This window comes from Arachis hypogaea, chromosome 13 (assembly GCF_003086295.3).
Source record: "Arachis hypogaea cultivar Tifrunner chromosome 13, arahy.Tifrunner.gnm2.J5K5, whole genome shotgun sequence".
Lineage (NCBI taxonomy): Eukaryota > Viridiplantae > Streptophyta > Magnoliopsida > Fabales > Fabaceae > Arachis > Arachis hypogaea.
The window spans coordinates 84,115,385-84,136,748 of record NC_092048.1 but is presented as its reverse complement, the minus strand read 5'-3'; the positions used below and the strand labels follow the sequence as shown (position 1 = coordinate 84,136,748).

Here is a 21,364-nt window from a genome sequence, read left to right as displayed (position 1 = left end):
CGGCTGGCTCCAGTCGGGTCCTCTTACAATTGGGGGCTTGAGTTAGAGCAGTCTTCAGCTTATCAAATGCTTGTTTGCAATCTTCACTGAACTCGAACTCAATGTCCTTCTGCAGTAATCTGGATAAGGGAAGTGCCACCTTACTAAAGTCCTTAATAAATCTCCTGTAGAAACCTGCATGGCCAAGGAACGAACGGACTTCCCTCACAGAAGAGGGGTAAGGTAAACTAGAAATAACATTCACCTTTGCTGGGTCTACAGAAATGCCATTATTAGATACCACATGTCCTAATACAATCCCTTGCTTTACCATAAAGTGGCATTTTTCGAAATTCAATACAAGGTTTGTATCAACACATCTATCTAATACTCTAGATAATCCATCTAAGCAAAGGTTAAAAGAATCACCATAAACGCTAAAATCGTCCATAAAAACTTCCATACAGTCCTCAATAAGATCAGAGAAAAGGCTCATCATGCACCTTTGGAAAGTAGCTGGTGCATTGCACAAGCCAAAGGGCATTCTCTTATAAGCATAAGTCCCAAAAGGACATGTAAAAATAGTCTTTTCCTGATCCTCAGGAGCTATATGGATCTGGAAATAACCTGTGTAACCATCTAAAAAGCAATAATGTGATTTACCTGACAGGCGATCCAGCATTTGATCAATGAATGGAAGTGGGTAGTGATCCTTACGGGTAGCTTGGTTGAGACGTCTGTAATCAATGCAGACTCTCCAAGCATTCTGAGCTCTAGTTGCTATGAGCTCTCCATGCTCATTCTTCACGGTAGTGACTCCAGATTTCTTGGGCACCACTTGTACTGGGCTTACCCATTCACTGTCTGAAATGGGGTATATGATACCGGCTTCCAATAATCTGGTCACTTCCTTTTTGACAACTTCCAAGATGGTAGGATTCAATCTTCTTTGTGGTTGATGGACAGGTCTTGCTCCTTCTTCTAAAAATATTCTGTGCTCGCATACCTGAGGGTTAATTCCCACTATGTCTGCCAAACTCCACCCAATTGCCTTCTTATGCTTCCTCAGTACATCAAGTAACTGCTCTTCTTGTTGAGAAGTCAGTTCCCTAGCAATAATAACCGGAAGCTTCTGCTCATCCTCAAGATAAGCATATTTGAGATGTGGAGGGAGAGGTTTCAATTCTAACTTTTGATCATGGGCAGGCTCTGGATTATCTGGGGCTTGCGAAAATGGCGAAGTGTCCTCATTGTCAGTTAAGAGGGTCCCCACACTTGGACCTTGTCCAGTGTGCCTCTCTTCAAACTCTTCTTTTTGAACTTCAGCCACACTTTCGTCTATGACATCACACTGAAAGATAGAACGATCTTCTGGGGGGTTGTCAATGACTCCATTCAGATTGAACATTACTATGCGGCCATCTATTTCAAAGGAGTATGTTCCTGAAAAAGCATCTAATTTGAATTGTGATGTCTTCAGGAATGGTCTTCCAAGTAGGATTGATGATGGATTATCTGAATCATTATGGGGCATCTCCAAGATATAAAAATCAGTGGGAAATGTGAGCCCTTTAATGTTCACCAAAACATCTTCAGCAACTCCAGCCACTGTAATAATGCTTTTATCTGCTAACACAAAACGAGCTGCCGACCTTTTTAAGGGAGGGAGCCTTAAAACATCATATATAGACAAAGGCATTATACTGACACATGCTCCTAAATCACACATGCAATCATAAATTACTACACCACCAATAGTACAACTAACTATGCAAGGACCTGGATCACTACATTTTCAGGTAATCCTCCCATTAAAGCAGATATAGAACTACCTAAAGGAATAGTTTCTAATTCATTAATTTTGTCTTTATGGATACATAAGTCTTTTAGAAATTTTGCATATTTAGGTACCTGCTGAATAACATCAAAAAGGGGAACAGTTACCTCAACCTTTTTGAATATTTCTACCATTTTAGGATCAGGTTCCAGCTGCTTCCTGGGCTTCCTTGCAAGTTGTGGAAATGGAATGGGAGTAGTGTTTTCTTTGGTGCCTGTGCCTTTTTGTGCTTCTTCCTGTGGTTGAGCTATCTCTTCTTCAACTATGTCCTGTATATCCTCTTCCTCTTCAACATCTTCGATTTCCACCACCTCTTTAGCTGAGGCGTATTCTGGTGAGCTTGGTTCCTCCTGATTCCTCTCCTGCAGTGTGGTTCCGGATCTCAGGGTGATGGCATTAATGCCTCCTTTTGGATTGGGTAATGGTTGAGAGGGGATTCCAGTGGTGCTTGAAGGTTGGTTACTGGAATTTTGTGCTGAACTAAGCTGTGACATAAAAGCTTGCAGAGTAGAGGTGAAACCATTCAGACTGGCGTTAATATTGTTCACGATGGTATTTTCTATGGCCAATTGTCTTTTCTCAAAAGCTTGTAATAAATCTTCATTAGAAGATACAGAAGAATGAGTAAATTGAGAGGTTTGCTGCTGATTGTTCGGTGGTCCTTGGTTTTGCCTCAAGTGAGGTGCTCGGTAAGGTTGATTTTGCTGCTTGTTGTTGTTATTATTCCACCTCTGATTTCCCTGATTATCTATGCCTCCCCTATTATTGTTGTCCCTCCAATTCTGGTTTGAATTGTCCTGCCATCCATGGTTATTATTTCCACTTTGATTGTACCCTTGGTTGGGGCGGTCATAGAAGTTGTGAGTGGATGCCACCATGTTGTCTTCTTGTTGGAGCTGCGGGCATTCATCAGTGTAATGACTGTAATCAGCACAAATTCCGCAAATTCTTTGTGGGACTAGTTGTTGGTTTTGCTGCGGTTGAGTTTGCTGAGCTTGTTGATTCAACTGCATCTGCTTCAGCAGGTTGGTCATCTCACAGATGCTTTGATTTAGAGCAGCAGTCTCTATGCCAGAAGATACTTCTGCAATGGCCCTTGAACGGCCTTTCTTCTGTCTGTGGTTCCGAGTAGATTCAGCTAAATCACTGATCAATTGCCAAACTTCATCAGTGGTCTTGTACTTCTTCATAGACCCATTGCTGGCACTTTCCAATGTGGTCTTATCCTGGGGCCTCATTCCTTGTGTGACATAGCTGAGTAGCACGATCTTGTCAATCATGTGGTGGGGGCATGCTTCCAGAAGATTATTGAAGCGCTCCCAGCATTCAAAGAGAGTCTCATTGTCATCCTGAACAATTGTAGAGATATCCTTCCTTAGTTTATCAGTAACTTCAGATGGAAAGAATTTCTCCAGAAACTCCTTTCTGAGTGTATCCCAGTTGGATACATTTGCTAAAGGTTGAGTGTAGTACCACTCTCTTGCTTTTCCCTCAAGAGAGAACGGAAAAGCTTTCAGCAGAATTGAAGTTTCATCAGTGCCATCACGCCTGACAGTAGAACAGGCTGCTTGGAAATCTCTCAAGTGCTTGATAGGCTCTTGAGCAGGTAGGCCATGAAACTTGGGCATCAAATTTAGCAGTGCAGTCTTTATTTCAAAATCCATAGCTACCGCTGGATGATGCGCTTGAAATGGTTGCATTGTAAAATCAGGAGCTCCTTCCTCCTGAATGGTAACTCTTCTAGCTGCCATGTTTTCTGCACGTAAAACAACCAAATCAGTAGAACGGGAGCTGGTTTCTTCCTCAAATTCACTTTCAGATACGTCTTCAGAGCAGGCTAACTGGTGCACGAATCTTAGTCAGGAAGTTAATTATATTTATCAGTTGAATTGCGAATGAACAAGAGAGCATGTGTTAAAAGTTACTTGTTATGCAGTAATGGAGAATATGTTGGAGTTTTGGAGATGCTTTGTCTTCTGAATCTCTGCTTTCCCCTGTTCTCTGATTCACGCACGCACGTCCTTCTATGGCAAGCTGTGTGTTGGGGCATCACCGTTGTCAATGGTTACATCCCCTCCTCTTGTGAAAATGGTCCAAATGCTCTGTCACAGTACGGCTAATCATCTGAGGTTCCCGATCATGCTGGAATAGGATTCACCCTCCTTTTGCGTCTGTCACTACGCCCAGCACTCGTGAGTTTGAAGCTCCTCACAGTCATTCAATCCCTGAATCCTACTCGGAATACCACAGACAAGGTTTAGACTTTCCGAATTCTCATGAATGCCGCCATCAATCTAGCTTATACCACAGAGATTCTGATTAAGGAATCTAAGAGATATTCATTCAATCTGATGTAGAACAGAGGTGGTTGTCAGACACACGTTCATGGATTGAGGAAGGTGATGAATGTCACTGATCATCACCTTCTCCATAGTTAGGCGCGAATGGATATCTTAGATAGGAACACGCATGTTTGAATAGAAAACAGAAATACTTGCATTAATTCATTGAGACACAGCAGAGCTCCTCACCCCCAACAACGGAGTTTAGAGACTCATGCCGTCAAAGAGTATAAAGTTTTAAATCTGAAATGTCATGAGATACAAAATAAGTCTCTAAAAGTTGTTTAAATACTAAACTAGTAGCCTAGGTTTACAAAAAGTGAGTAGACTATCACAGATGGTGCAGCGATCCACTTCTGGGGCCCACTTGGTGTGTGCTGGGACTGAGATTTAAACATTTCACGTGCATAAGGCTATTTTGGGTGTTCAACGCCAGGTTTGGATCCATTTCTGGCGTTGAACTCCAACTTTTAATCCTTTTCTGGCGCTGGACGCCAGAATTGGGCAGAGAACTGGCGTTGAACGCCAGTTTACGTCGTCTATCCTTGAGAAAAGTATAGACTATTATATATTGCTGGAAAGCCTTGGATGTCTACTTTCCAACGCAATTGGAAGCGCGCCATTTCGAGTTCTGTAGCTCCAGAAAATCCACTTTGAGTGCAGGGAGGTCAGAATCCAACAGCATCAGCAGTCCTTTTTCAGCCTGAATCAGATTTTTGCTCAGCTCCCTCAATTTCAGCCAGAAAAATACCTGAAATTACAGAAAAACACACAACTCATAGTAAAGTCCAGAAATATGAATTTTTCCTAAAAACTAATGAAAATAAACTAAAAACTAACTAAAACATACTAAAAATTATATGAAATTAACCCCAAAAAGCGTATAAAATATCCGCTCATCACAACACCAAACTTAAACTGTTGCTTGTCCTCAAGCAACTAGACAAATAAAATAGAAGACTAATAGGTTGAAAAGCAATAATATCTCAGAGTTTTGAGTGAACCTCAGATTCTAATTAGATGAGCGGGACTAGTAGCTTTTTGCTTCCGAACAGTTTTGGCATCTCACTTTATCCATTGAAGCTCAGAGTGATTGGCATCTATAGGAACTTAGAATTCAGATAGTGTTATTGATTCTCCTATTTCAGTATGATGATTCTTGAACACAGCTATTTCATGAGTCTTGGCCGTGGCCCTAAGCACTTTGTTTTCCAGTATTACCACCGGATACATAAATGCCACAGACACATAATTGGGTGAACCCTTTGGATTGTGACTCAGCTTTGCTAAAGTCCCCAATTAGAGGTGTCCAGAGTTCTTGAGCACACTCTTCTTTCTACTTTGGACCTTGACTTTAACCGCTCAGTCTCAAGTTTTCACTTGACACCTTCACGCCACAAGCACATGGTTAGGGACAGCTTGATTTAGCCGCTTAGGCCAGGATTTTATTCCCTTAGGCCCTCCTATCCACTGATGCTCAAAGCCTTGGGATACTTTTTATTACCCTTTCCTTTTGATTTTAAGGGCTATTGGCTTTTTCTGCTTTTCTTTTTTTTTTTTTTGCTGCTTTTTCTTGCTTCAAGAATCATTTTTTTGTGATTTTTCAGATTATCAATAACATGTCTCATGTTCACCATTCTTTCAAGAGCCAACATATCTAACAGTCTTAAACAACAAATTCAAAAGACATATGCACTGTTCAAGCATTCATTCAGAAGACAGAAAGTATTGCCACCACATGTAACTAATTAGAATTTCTCTTATTAAAACTCGAAATTTTATTGCCTCTTATTCAAAAGATCTACTATTTTATTCATGTTTGTTGATGATGAGAAAAATAAACTATGGCTTAATTGGAGATAAAATCAAAATAGATACTAATTACTACTATATGACTCCTAAGGTGAACTTCTCTAATGACACTATCACAGAGTTAAAGCAGAAATTGGAATTTAACAACCTTTGTTCTGGGAAATGGGTGTTCCTCTGATCCGTGGGGTGCTTGATTCTTCAAGAGATAACTTCTGGCACTTTAATTCCCTTAAGTCACGCCCTTGCTCCTCTTGTTCTTTAAACATATAGGTCAGCATTTGACTGTGTTCCTTCTGTTCTTTTATTATTTGCTCCATAGCTTCCCGTATCTTGGTGATAGACGTCTCAAGATACTCTCAGTATTCAGATTGAGGGATTTCTGGGAGAAATTCCTGTGTTTTCTTCTTGGTGGGATCATCCTGGGCTTGTTATTTTTCCATTGATGCTTTGGTGATTGGTTTCTCAACTGAGATATACTCAGTTATTCCCATCCTTACCCGGCGTCCTTGCAGAGCAGAGAAATCACGCTTGGATAAGCCAACCTGGCCTCTTTAGAATTTTTGTTAGCAATTTTGTAGAATTCAGCTGAGATCAGCTGATGAACTTCCACTTCTTTTCCCATCATGATGCAATGGATCATCACTGCTCTTTTAACTGTGACTTCAGAACGGTTGCTAATGGGCAACAGAGAATGCCCAATGAAGTCCAGCCATCCTCTGGCGACTGGTTTGAGATCCTCTCTCTTGAGTTGATTTGGGACACCCTTTGTGTTGGTGGTCCACCTGGCTCCAGGGATACATATGTCCTCTAGAATCTTATCCAGGCCCTTGTCTATTCTCATCATTCTTCTGTTGAAGGAGTCTGGATCATCTTTCAGCTGAGGTAGCTTTAGGATCTCTGATCTTGTCAGGGATGGTGTGAACAATCTTTCCTCTGACCATGGTCCGATATTCATAGAAAGCAGTTCCAGATAGTTTCTGCTTGTCAGTCTGCCACATATTAGCATAGAACTCCTGGACCATATTCCTTCCTACTTTCGTTTCAGGATTAGCTAGGACTTTCCAGTTCCTGATTCGAATTCGCTCCTGGATCTCCGGATATTCATCTTCTTTCAGATCGAATCTAACTTCCGGGATCACTGATCTCAGACCCATTATTTTGTTATAATGGTCTGAATGTTCTTTAGATAAGAACTTCCCTTGATTCCAAAGTGGTTTTGGAACGCTCTCTTTCTTGCCTCTTGGAGTGGGTTGTTTTCCTTTAGGAGCCATGATCTTAGTGATCGCGGATAGAAGGAGAGCTAGGTGCAATTGTTGATGGAAGGGGAGGGAGGCCGAACCCAAATTTAAAGGGAGGGAGGGTGGGTTTTCGAAAAAAGAGATAAAGATATGATAAAAAAGATTGATTTGGAAAAGATAAGATAGAAGATATGATAAGAGAAGATTTTTGAAAAGATAGATCTAGATTTTAATTAATTTTTTTTGAAAAGGATAAATTGGAGATTTTGAAAAAGATATTGATGAGTTGAAAAGATAGATTTGTTTTTAAAAGGATTTGAAAAGAGTTGGATTGAATTTGCAAAGAGGGTTTGCGCTTATGGATTAAGATGTATTTGATATTTTTAAGGTGGGGTTTTTAGAAATTAGGGATTTTAAAAATCAGGGTTCTTAACATGTTTCTGCAAGAAATCATGAGTTGAAGTATTCAAATCAAGATTTGAATGAAAAATATGAAGAAAAATGAATTTTGCCTCCTCCCCATCATCCTGGCGTTTGAACGCCCAAACACTGCCTGTTTTGGGCGTTCAACGCCCAAATGCTGATCTCCTGGGCGTTCAACGCCCAATTGTTGCCCTTTTCTGGCGTTGAACGCCAGGTTGCTATCCTTACTGGCGTTCAGCGCCGACTGGCTGCCCCTTTTGGGCGCTGAACGCCCAAAATAGGCTCTTACTGGCATTTTCTTGCCAGTGAGCTCTTTTTCTCTGTTTTGCGTGCAGATTCCTTCTGTAACCCTGTGAACTTATGCAATTGATTCTTTACCTTGTTATCAATGAACTCTATATAAACAAATAAAAATAAAAATAGAAATAGGGCAAAATTCTTGGAGGATTGATGCCCCATGGCTGGGTTGCCTCCCAGCAAGCGCTTCTTTATTGTCTTTAGCTGGACCTTGCTGAGCTTTTAGTCTAGCTTCAGCCTTGAGCACTCTTGCTCAACGTTGCCTTCAGGATAGTGCTTGATTCTCTGTCCATTGACAATGAACCTCTTATCAGAATCAATATCTTGAAGCTCCACATAACCATATGGTGATACACTTGTAATCACGTATGGTCCCCTCCACCGGGATTTCAATTTCCCGGGGAATAGCCTGAGTCTAGAGTTGAACAGCAGAACCTTCTGTCCTGGCTCAAAGATTCTAGATGACAGTTTTCTGTCATGCCACTTTTTTTATTTCTCTTTATAAAGCTTGGCATTTTCAAAAACTGTGAATCTAAACTCCTCTAGCTCATTTAGCTGGAGCAATCTTTTTTCTCCTGCTAATTTGGCATCAAAGTTTAGGAATCTGGTTGCCCAATAGGCTTTATGTTCCAGTTCTACGGGCAGATGACATGTCTTACCATACACAAGTTGGTATAGAGAGGTCCCTATAGGGGTCTTGAATGCTGTTCTGTAAGCCCACAGAGCATCATCCAAGCTCCGTGCCCAATCCTTTCTACGGGTACTTACTGTCCGTTCTAGGATTCTCTTTAATTCTCTGTTAGAGACTTCAGCTTGCCCATTAGTTTGTGGATGATATGGAGTAGCCACCTTATGTAGAATTCCATACCGAACCATGGCAGAGTAAAGCTGTTTATTGCAGAAGTGAGTGCCCCCATCACTGATTAGTACTCTAGGGACACCAAACCTGCTAAAGATATGTTTCTGGAGGAACTTCAGCACTGTTTTAGTATCATTGGTGGGTGTGGAAATGGCCTCAACCCATTTTGATACATAGTCAACTACCACCAGAATATAAGTGTTTGAGTATGATGGTGGGAAAGGTCCCATGAAGTCAATTCCCCATACGTCAAACAACTCAATTTCCAAGATTCCTTGTTGAGGCATGGCGTAACCATGAGGCAAATTACCAGCTCTTTGGCAACTGTCATAGTTACGTACAAACTCTCAGGAATCTTTATAGAGTGTGGGCCAATAGAAGCCACATTGGAGGACCTTGGTGGCTGTTCGCTCACCTCCGAAATGGCCTCCATATTGAGATCCATGGCAATGCCACAAGATCCTCTGTGCTTCTTCTCTAGGCACACACCTACGGATTATTTCGTCTGCGCATCTCTTAAAGAGATAAGGTTCATCCCACAAGTAGTCCTTTGCATCAGTAATTAATTTCTTCTTTTGTATCCTGTTGTACTCCTTGGGTATGAACCTTGCAGCTTTATAGTTTGCAATATCGGCAAACCATGCTGTTTCCTGAATGGCAAATAAATGCTCATCCGGAAAAGTCTCAGAGATCTCAAGAGAGGGGAGGGGCGTCCCTTCTACTGGCTCTATCCGGGATAGATGATCGGCAACTTGGTTCTCTGTCCCTTTTCTGTCTCTTATTTCTATATCAAACTCTTGCAGAAGCAACACCCATCTGATGAGCCTAGGTTTTGAATCTTGCTTTGTGAGTAGATATTTAAGAGCAGCATGATCAGTATACACAATCACTTTTGATCCTACTAAGTATGATCTGAACTTGTCAATGGCGTAAACCACTGCAAGTAATTCTTTTTCTGTGGTTGTGTAATTTTTCTGGGCATCATATAGAACGCGACTAGCATAATAAATGACGTGCAGAAGCTTGTCATGCCTCTGTCCCAACACTGCACCAATGGCGTGATCACTGGCATCACACATTAGCTCAAATGGTAATGTCCAGTCTGGTGCAGAAATGACTGGTGCTGTGACCAGCTTAGCTTTCAGCGTTTCAAACGCCTGCAGGCACTCTGTGTCAAACACAAATGGTGTGTCAGCAGCTAGCAGATTGCTTAGAGGTTTTGCGATTTTTGAAAAATCCTTTATAAACCTCCTATAGAATCCTGCATGCCCTAGAAAGCTTCTGATTGCCTTAACATTGTCAGGTGGTGGTAATTTTTCAATTACCTCTATTTTTGCTTGATCCACCTCTATTCCCTTGTTTGAGATTTTATGCCCAAGAACAATCCCTTCAGTCACCATGAAGTGACATTTTTCCCAGTTTAAAACTAGGTTGGTCTCTTGGCATCTTTTCAGAACAAGTTTTAGGTGATCAAGACAGGAGCTGAATGAGTCTCCATATACTGAGAAGTCATCCATGAAAACTTCCAGAAATTTTTCCACCATATCAGAGAAAATAGAGAGCATACATCTCTGGAAAGTTGCAGGCGCATTAAACAGCCCAAATGGCATCCTTCTATAAGCAGACACTCCAGATGGACATGTGAATGCTGTTTTCTCTTGATCCTGAGGATCTACTACAATCTGGTTATAGCCTGAATAGCCGTCCAAGAAGCAGTAATAATCATGACCTGCTAGTCTTTCTAGCATCTGGTCTATGAATGGTAAAGGAAAATGATCCTTTCTGGTGGCTGTATTGAGTCTTCTGTAGTCAATACACATGCGCCACCCTGTAACTGTTCTTGTAGGAACCAGTTCATTTTTTTCATTATGAATCACTGTCATGCCTCCCTTTTTTGGGACGACTTGGACAGGGCTCACCCAGGGGCTATCAGAAATAGGATAAATAATCCCAGCCTCTAGTAGTTTGGTGACCTCTTTCTGCACCACTTCTTTCATGGCTGGATTTAGCCGCCTCTGTGGTTGAACCACTGGTTTAGCATTATCCTCCAATAAGATTTTGTGCATGCATCTAGCTGGGCTTATGCCCTTAAGGTCACCTATGGACCACCCAAGAGTTGTCTTGTGTGTCCTTAGCACTTGAATAAGTGCTTCCTCTTCCTGTGAATTTAAGCCAGAGCTTATGATCACTGGAAAAGTGTCACCTTCTCCCAGAAATGCATATTTCAAGGATGGTGGTAATGGCTTGAGCTCGGGTTTAGGAGGTTTTTCTTCTTCCAGAAGAATTTTCAGAGGCTCTTTCATGTCGTCTGAATCCTCTAAATCAGGCTGAACATCTTTAAAGATGTTTTCCAACTCTGATTCGAGACTCTCAGCCATGTTGATCTCTTCTACCAAAGAGTCAATAAGATCAACTTTCATGCAGTCTTTTGATGTGTCAGGATGCTGCATGGCTTTGACAGCGTTCAACTTAAACTCATCATCATTGACTCTCAGGGTTATTTCCCCCTGTTGGACGTCAATGAGGGATCGTCCAGTTGCTAGGAAGGGTCTTCCTAGAATTAGAGTAGCACTCTTATGCTCCTCCATTTCCAGCACAACAAAGTCAGTGGGAAAGGCGAATGGCCCAACTCTGACAATCATGTCTTCAATCACGCCTGATGGGTATTTAGTGGAGCCATCAGCAAGTTGGAGACATATCCGGGTTGGTTTAACTTCTTCAGTTAAGCCAAGCTTTCTGATAGTGGATGCAGGTATTAGGTTGATGCTTGCCCCAAGATCGCATAAAGCTCTCTTGGTGCATTGACCTTCTAATATGCATGGTATCAGAAAACTCCCAGGGTCTTTAAGCTTCTCAGGAAAGCTTTTCAGAATAACTGCACTGCATTCTTCAGTGAGGAGAACTCTTTCTGTTTCTCTCCAATCCTTTTGATGACTCAAGATCTCTTTCATGAACTTGGCATAAGAAGGTATTTGCTCAAGTGCTTCTGCAAATGGAATCTTTATTTCAAGAGTCCTGAGATAATCCGCAAAGCAAGCAAATTGCTTATCCTGCTCCTCTTTCCGGAGTTTTTGAGGATAAGGTATCTTGGCTTTATATTCTTCAACATTAGTTGCTGTAGGTTCAGCGCCAGATCTTGCCCATTTTGGGCGTTCAATGCCAGATCCTTGCTTGTTTCTGCCGTTGAACGCCAGTCCTTGCTTGTTACTGGCGTTGAACGCCAGTCTTGGGCAGGGTCTGGGCGTTCAGCGCCAGCCTTCCACCAAATTTCTGGCGTTTTAACGCCAGAATTACTTTTCCCTGGGCTCTTACTGTCCTCAGGTGAATTTTGGGTGGTTTGCTCATTCCTTAGCTCTTTGCTGCCTTGAAGTGGGGTATGTTATGTTTTCCCACTTCTTAATTGAACTGCTTGCATTCTTCTGTTATTTGTCTTGACAGCTGCTGCTTGGTTTGCTTCAATTGTTCTTCCACAATTATATTAGCCATCCTTGTCTCTTGTAGTTTATCCTTGAATTCAGCTAATTGCTTTGTTAGAAAATCCAATTGCTGATTGAATTCAGCAGGTTGTTTCACAGGACTGAGTTCAGCAGTTACTATTTTAACCTCTTCTTTCATGGAAGGGTCACTGCTTAGGTACAGATGCTGATTCCTGGCAACTGTATCAATGAGCTCTTGAGCCTCTTCAATTGTCTTTCTCATGTGGATAGATCCACCAGCTGAGTAATCTAGAGACATCTAAGCTCTTTCTGCAAGCCCATAATAGAAGATGTCTAACTGAACCCACTCTGAAAACATTTCAGAGGGACCTTTTCGGAGCATCTCTCTGTATCTCTCCCAGGCATCATAAAGAGATTCATTATCTCCTTGTTTAAAGCCTTGGATGTCCAGCCTTAGCTGTGTCATCCGTTTTGGGGAAAAATATTGATTCAGAAATTTTTCTGTCAGCTGTTTCCATGTCCTTATGCTGGCCTTAGGTTGGTTATTTAACCACCTCTTAGCTTGATCTTTCACAGCAAATGGGAACCGTAATAGTCTGTAGACATCCTGATCTATTTTCTTATCATGTACTGTGTCAGCAATTTGTAAAAACTGTGCCAGAAACTCTGTAGGTTCTTCCTGTGGAAGACCAGAATACTGGCAATTTTGCTGCACCATGATAATGAGCTGAGGATTCAACTCAAAGCTACTGACTCCAATAGAGGGTATGCAGATACTACTCCCATATGAAGTAGTAGAGGGGTTAGCATATGACCCCAGAGTCCTCCTGGACTATTCATTTCCACTTAGATCCATGATGGAGAAAGGGAGATGATGAAAAAAATATTTTTATTTTTATTTATTTATTTATTTATTTATTTATTTAGAAAATAAAATAATTTAAAATAAAATAAATAAAAATAGGTGAAGATTTTCGAAAAAATGAGAGGAGAGAAAGTGGTAAGGAAGTTTTGAAAAAGATATGATTTGGAAAAGATTTTAAATTAAAAAAAATCTGAAATGTTTTTTTTAAAAAATGATTTTCGAAAATTTGTTTTAAAATTAGAGAGAAAAGATATTTTTGAATTTAGTGAGGAAAGAGAAAAACAATAAAATAGCACAAGACTTAAAATTTTTAGATCTAATGCTCCTTATTTTCGAAAATTTTGGAGGGAAAACACCAAGGAACACCAAACTTAAAATTTTAAGATCACGACACAAGGAAAACTCAAGAACACTTTGAAGACTCACAAGAACACAAGCACATGAAGGAAGAACACCAAACTTAAAATTTTTAGAAACCCAAACTAAAATTTTCGAAAAACACAGAAAAATCAATAAGAAAACACCAAACTTAAAGTTTGGCACAAGATTTAATATAAAAATTATTTTTTTCTTTTGAAAAAGATTTTAAGAAAAGGAAAATAAGGATTCTAAAATTCTAACACGACAACAATAAGAGACTCTAAACTAAAAAGAGAAATTTTTCCTAATCTAAGTAACAAAATAAGCCGTCAGTTGTCCAAACACGAACAATCCCCGGCAACGGCGCCAAAAACTTGGTGCACGAATTGTGAATCACACTTTTCACAACTCGTACCACTAACCAGCAAGTGCACTGGGTCGTCCAAGTTATACCTTACGTGAGTAAGGGTCGAATCCCACGGAGATTGTTGGTTTGAAGCAATCTATGGTTACCTTGCAATTCTTAGTCAGGAAGTTAATTATATTTATCAGTTGAATTGCGAATGAACAAGAGAGCATGGGTTAAAAGTTACTTGTTATGCAGTAAAGGAGAATATGTTGGAGTTTTGGAGATGCTTTGTCTTCTGAATCTCTGCTTTTCTCTGTTCTCTGATTCACGCACGCACGTCCTTCTATGGCAAGCTGTGTGTTGGGGCATCACCGTTGTCAATGGTTACATCCCCTCCTCTTGTGAAAATGGTCCAAATGCTCTGTCACAGCACGGCTAATCATCTGAGGTTCCCGATCATGCTGGAATAGGATTCACCCTCCTTTTGCGTCTGTCACTACGCCCAGCACTCGCGAGTTTGAAGCTCGTCACAGTCATTCAATCCCTGAATCCTACTCAGAATACCACAGACAAGGTTTAGACTTTCCGGATTCTCATGAATGCCGCCATCAATCTAGCTTATACCACGGAGATTCTGATTAAGGAATCTAAGAGATATTCATTCAATCTGATGTAGAACGGAGGTGGTTGTCAGACACACGTTCATGGATTGAGGAAGGTGATGAATGTCACTGATCATCACCTTCTCCATAGTTAGGCGTGAATGGATATCTTAGATAGGAACACGCATGTTTGAATAGAAAACAGAAATACTTGCATTAATTCATTGAGACACAGCAGAGCTCCTCACCCCCAACAATGGAGTTTAGAGACTGATGCCGTCAAAGAGTACAAAGTTTTAAATCTGAAATGTCATGAGATACAAAATAAGTCTCTAAAAGTTGTTTAAATACTAAACTAGTAGCCTAGGTTTACAAAAAGTGAGTAGACTATGACAGATGGTGCAGCGATCCACTTCTGGGGCCCACTTGGTGTGTGCTGGGGCTGAGATTTAAACATTTCACGTGTATAAGGCTGTTTTGGGCATTCAACGCCAGGTTTGGATCCATTTCTGGCGTTGAACTCCAACTTTTAATCCTTTTCTGGCGCTGGACGCCAGAATTGGGCAGAGAACTGGCGTTGAACGCCAGTTTACGTCGTCTATCCTTGAGAAAAGTATGGACTATTATATATTGCTGGAAAGCCTTGGATGTCTACTTTCCAACGCAATTGGAAGCGCGCCATTTCGAGTTCTGTAGCTCCAGAAAATCCACTTTGAGTGCAGAGAGGTCAGAATCCAACAGCATCAGCAGTCCTTTTTCAGCCTGAATCAGATTTTTGCTCAGCTCCCTCAATTTCAGCCAGAAAAATACCTGAAATTACAGAAAAACACACAACTCATAGTAAAGTCCAGAAATATGAATTTTTCCTAAAAACTAATGAAAATAAACTAAAAACTAACTAAAACATACTAAAAATTATATGAAATTAACCTCAAAAAGCGTATAAAATATCCGCTCATCACTAACCTACGCTGTTCTCGCTTTATTCGTGAAATTGTCCTTTCAATTTCAGGATCGAATATTAGCAAGCGTGGATCAGGAAGTGAACGTGTCATTTGACAGAAGAAACATGCAGCTCATAGTAGCAAAATTAAATAAAATGCAAATAAATAAATTCTAATTAATAAAATTAGCACTCTATTGCAACTCCCCGGCAACGGCGCCAAAAATTGATGGGAAGCAGAAGCTGGTGAATTAAAAATTTATTAAAATGGTTACGTTGCGAGTATAGTTCTTAACTCACCGAAAATTTGCCTATCAATTTAGAAATATGTCACAGAGAGTTTAAATTAAAATTACTGGGAGTTTTAAGTCCCAGGTCGTCTCCCAACGAGTTGCAGAAAAGTGTGCTGTTTTATTAATCAGATGTTCCAAGAAGTTGAGCTAGGTAAATTGGGAATTAAATTGAGGAATTTAAATAATATAAATAAAAGCCTTGACTGGGAATTGATTGGTTGGAATCTCTATCATTGATGGTGTGATTGTAAGATTAATTTATAATTAATGGTTGTTCTGTTTGGTTATCCTTTACTAGATAAAGGAAAGTCAAACAAGTGGGAATGCCAGATCTGTTCACAAGTTGCAACCCACTTAGTTCAAAGGGATTGGCGTCGGTGACAAGATAGCAATCCAACATTTAACCCAATTACAAATTTTCTTTCAATCCTTCCAACTCAAGAGTTCCTTTTAATCGACTCCCATCAAATATGGGAATTACTCACGCATTGTAAATAAAGAATCCATGGCACATGAAAGGAAATTAAAAGAAGACATGATTATTGATATTGAAATTGAATTAAAAAGAAATAATCCTTGCATTAAATAATCATAAAAGTATCTGAATGACAAAATTGAACATAACAAAGAACATGGAAGATTAAAACCAAGTTAAGAGAACAAACTAGAATGATAGTGTCTTGATGAGGAAATAACTCTTCTCAATGTTCCAATGCTAAGATCAATTGAAAATTAAAATCCTAAAACTAGAGAGAAAAACCTAAGAGAGTGAAAAACTAGATCTAAAACTACTGAATGAATGAATCCGTTGTTTCTGCATATTCTCTGACTCTAGTCTGCTGTTCCGGGCCGAAAACTGGGCCGGAATAAGGTCCAAAATTGCCCCCAGTGGATTCTGCAGATTATGCAGATCGCACATGTCACGCGATCGCGTCGCTTGCGCTTTTTCCTCTCCACGCGTTCGCGTCGTCTACACTACCATGTCGCCTGTGCTTTCCAATCCGCACGGCCGCGCAAGCCCTGCGGCCGCGTCACTGCGATTTGCGCTCCTTCGCGCGGTCGCGTGAGCCATGCGACCGCGTCACTTCTCGCTGGTTATCTCCTCAATTTCTTGTGTTCCTTCCATTTTTGCTAGCTTCCTTTCCAATCTCCATCTCATTCATGCCCTATGGGGCCTGAAACACTTGACACACAGATCACGGCATCGAATGGAATAAAGGAGAATTAAAAGTGAATAATTAAAGTCTCTAGGAAGCAATTTTCAAGCATGTACTGAATTTAGGAAGGAAATCTAAATGCATGCTAAATTGATGAATAAGTAGGCAAGGATCATGACAAAACCACACAATTAAACACAATATAAACCATAAAATAGTGGTTTATCAGGCGCCTAAGCACACAGTACGCGTACGCGCCAAAATGCCAACATTGGAGGGAACGTTGGAGGTCCAACGCTACCTCCAACGTCCCCTACCTTGTTTTAAATCTGGAAAATGAAAATTTTGCATCCACGCGCACGCGCACAGTACGTGTACGCGTGGATGAGCATTTTTGGCCTTTTGCGTGGAAGCTCATGGTATGCGTACGTGCGGATCAGCTAACATTGGCCCTCCAACGTTGAGTCAAACGCCAATGACAGCAAGCTTTCTGGTTTTTGCTAGTCTGATTCAAAGTGGCATTTTAGTCAACGTTGGCCCTCAAACATTGACTCAAACGTGAAGCATCAGAGTTCCAAATTTTGAACAGATCTCTTCTCGACACAAAAGAACAACCAATTAGAGCCATCTTTAACCCAATTCCATCAAGGCCAAAAGTCCAATTCGAGGCTTGAAGATCAATGGAAGAAAGTGTATAAATAGCTTAGAATTTAAGTTAGACGGGGACCTCGGAGGGGGGAGATATTTTTTTGGAGAGTTTTTCTTACTTACTACACTTTGATTTTCAGAATGTATCTGTCAATTCCATTTTGCAATTTGAGAGCTATGAACAACTAAACTCCTTTCATTGGGTTAGGGAGCTCTGTGTAGATTCAATAGATCAATTCTAGTTTTCATTCTTCTTCTTCTTTCTTTTCTCTTGATTCTACTAGAAAGCGTTCGTTCTTAATCTAATTGGATAGTTATCTTGGAATAGAAACTATTCATAATTGGATCTCCTCAGAACCTTGGGAGAGCTATGAGAAGATCATGCTACAATTGCTTTCTCACATTTGATTAGGTTGGGATTTGGATGGATATAGTGACATGTAATCCTACCAATACTTTGATCTATGAATTTGTGTGGTTATAATCAGTGACCAAACTTCATCTCTTCCCATGAGCACTTAAATCAAGGAATTGGGCAATTGTTCATGCTTAGAGAGATTGGTGAGCCAAGGAATTGGGATCCAATCACTTAAGATTGCCAAAGAAAACAATGAATGCGTTGATTGTGGACGAGATGAAAATGAATTTGATCCAGAGAATTATACATCTCCTGAACCCAATGAATTCCCCATTCTTTGATCTACCCATTCTTTTATATTCTGCTTCTTTAATTTCATGCTAAATCCCCATTCCCATTTACTTTCTTGCAATTTAAGCTTCTGCACTTTAATTCCCTGCAATTTAATTCTCTATTCCTTAAATTTTCTGCAATTTAAGTTTCCCACCGATTTTACTTTCTGTAATTCCAATTAAATTCTGATTTCGCTCAACTACCACCATTCTTCAGTTATAATTGCTCGATCTACCAATCTCTGTGGGATTCAACCTCACTCTATAGTGAGTTTTTACTTGACGACAATCCGGTGCACTTGCCGGAAGGAAATTTGTCGAGAGACAGTTTTTGCGTATCAGTAGACCATATGCGTTGATAAGAAAAAAAGGGAGAAAACGAAAGAAATGACAAAACAAAAAGAGAAGATAAAGGCATAATGAAAGAAAAAAAAAAGAGAAGAAACAAACAAACAAAGCAAGAAAAGAAAAGAAAAAAAAGGGGGGACAAAATGCCCCAAAGTAAGGCTTAAAGACAAATCAATGCATATGTATAATGATCAAAAGTAAATGCATGAGTATGTGAAAGAGTGAGGAATGGGTAGTTAGGTTAGTACATAATTGTATAGGATGTTATATAGGATAGGAGTGGAGCTTAAGTTAATCAAAGGATTCAATTTTTAGCCCACTTAGCCAAATATATAACCCTACCTTAACCCTAACCCCATTACAACCTAAGGAAAGACCTCATGATATATGTATGCATACATAGAACAATTGTTGAGTGATTAGAGGAAGAAAAAATTTTGGAAGAGCTTGAAGTAGGGGAGGATTGAGTGGTCAACCCTATACACCGAGCGAATAGAGTGCAAACACTTCCGGTGAGGGGTTCGAAGCTCAATCCCTTGTTTCCGGCTCTCGCGAGTGATGACTTGCATCATCTACCCTTCTTTCTTGCATAAAGAAGACCATAAAAGAGCATAAATCCCATTTGATCAATAAAATTCATGCATTATTTGATGAATATTATGGTACACTACTTTGAGATGAGTTGTGCTGAATTTCAGGTGAGAAAAGCAACAAAAATTGGGTGGAAGACAAACAAGAAGCTGGGCGTGTAAAACTGGCGTGCCACTTGAAGCAAACGCCACAAAAATGCACTGGCGTGGCACGCCAGTACTAAAGTCCAGAAAAGAAGTTCAAGCATGCATGTGGGCGTGGCACGCCAGAGACTAGGCGTGGCACGCTAATACAAAATTCCAGAGAGCTACAATGGAGGACACAAAAGGGGCGTGGCACGCCAAGATGAGCGTAGCACGCCTGACCCATCAACTACTATGGGCTTGCAACTTGAGCAAAGGGGCATGGCACGCCAACTCACTATTCCAAGAAGAACCTTCACTATAGCATGCCACTTGGTGACGAAGGCGTGGCACGCCAGCCCCAAGAAGTCACTTGGGCGTGCCACTTGAGAACCCAGGCGTGGCACGCCAAGCTTGAAGAGTTCACAAATCCATGGGCGTGCCACTTGAGCAGCATGGCGTGGCACGCTGGTACAACAATCCAGAGAAGGGGTTGAAGGCAATTGAAGACTGGACGTGCCACTTGAGCAACCAGGCGTGGCACGCCAATGCACAAAGGATCAAAAGCAAGGACTGGGCGTGCCACTTGGTATCGAAGGCGTGGCACGCCAACCTTAGCATTTCACCATGGTGTGCCACTTGAAGACTGAGACGTGGCACGCCAACTACTAGAACCAAGACAAGATCATGGGCGTGGCACGCCAGCCTCTAGGCGTGGCACGCTGGTATAAGATTCCAGAGAGGATGAAGGAGGCCAATTACATAGGGCATGCCACTTGGTATCGAAGGCGTGGCACGCCATTCACTATTCTTCATTTAGGCGTGCCACTTGAGCAACCAGGCATGGCACGCCAGTGTCATTCAAGAGAGAAGCATTGGGGCGTGCCACTTGAGCTCGTGGCGTGGCACGCCAAACAGAGGAACCACTCACTCACAAAAAGGGCGTGGCATGCCAGACCGTGCAACGCTAGTTCAACTTTCCAGAGAAGCCTAGCCAAGCATGAAGCAAGGGCGTGGCACACCAGACCTTGGCGTGGCACGCCAGTACAAGTTTCCAGAGGCAAAGAGAAGTGAGAAAGGCAAGGGGCGTGCCACTTGAGTTCGAAGGCGTGGCACGCCAACACAAGAAATCCACTATGGCGTGCCACTTGAGTTCGAAGGCGTGGGACGCCAAGGTTGAGAGAAGGACGAGCGTGCCACTTGAAGGAGTAGGCGTGGCACGCCAAGCTGGAAATGAAGGGCACGTGACACGCCAGAGAAGCGCCAGCCACACGCCAGCTAAGAAGTCATGCTTATTGAGTGTTTTCTTTTCCCTCCAAAATGTAATTTTCCTTTTTCACTTTTGTAATTCTTTTATTTTACTAGGAGTAGTATAAATACCCCCAAGGAGTACTGAAGAAAGGGGATTAAGCAGTCAGTTTTAAATCCACTTTTACACTTCACTTTTGAGTACTTTTTGAGCTATGAGTAGCTAACTTCCCTCTCATTGAGAGAGGGAGCTCTGTTGTACTTGATGGATTGATAATAGTGAAATTCTTCTTCTCTTCATCTTTTCTTTGATTTGCTAGAAGGAATTTCGTTCTTAATTCTTAGTATTCAATTATCTTGGGAAAGAGATTGAATGCAATTGGGTTTCATGGGAACCTTGAGAAAGGAAACATGAAACCATGCTTGAAATCCCTTCTCACACTAGAGTAGAATCTGGGTTTTGGTGTTTGGATATGTGACATTGGTGCACGAAAATTACTTCACACTATGTAATTCTGCACAACTAACCAGCAAGTGCACTGGGTCGTCCAAGTAATACCTTACGTGAGTAAGGGTCGATCCCACGGAGATTATTGGATTGAAGCAAGCTATGGTTATCTTGCAACTCTTAGTCAAGATATTAATTAGTGGTTATCAATTGACTTGCAAATGAACAAGAGAGCATGAATTAAAGGTTACTTGTTATGCAGTAGATGAGAATATGTTGGAGTTTTGGAGATGCTATGCCTTTTTGAATCTCTGCTTTCTCCCTATCTTCTTCTTCACGCACGCACATTCTTCCTATGGCAAGCTGTATGTTGGTGGATCACCGTTGTCAATGGCTACCGTCCATCCTTCCAGTGAAAAGGGTCCAAGTGCGCTGTCACCGCACGGCTAATCATCTGCAGGTCCTCAATCGTACCG

The 21,364-nt window shown here is 41.1% G+C and overlaps 1 non-coding gene across 1 annotated transcript; it reads left to right on the top strand.

Moving 5' to 3' along the window:
• The first annotated feature begins 3,090 nt into the window (after positions 1-3,090).
• LOC112738960 (small nucleolar RNA R71) lies at positions 3,091-3,198 on the top strand. Its single transcript, XR_003169906.1, has one exon. It is a non-coding gene; the product is annotated as a small nucleolar RNA R71 (small nucleolar RNA).
• The last annotated feature ends 18,166 nt before the right edge of the window (positions 3,199-21,364 follow it).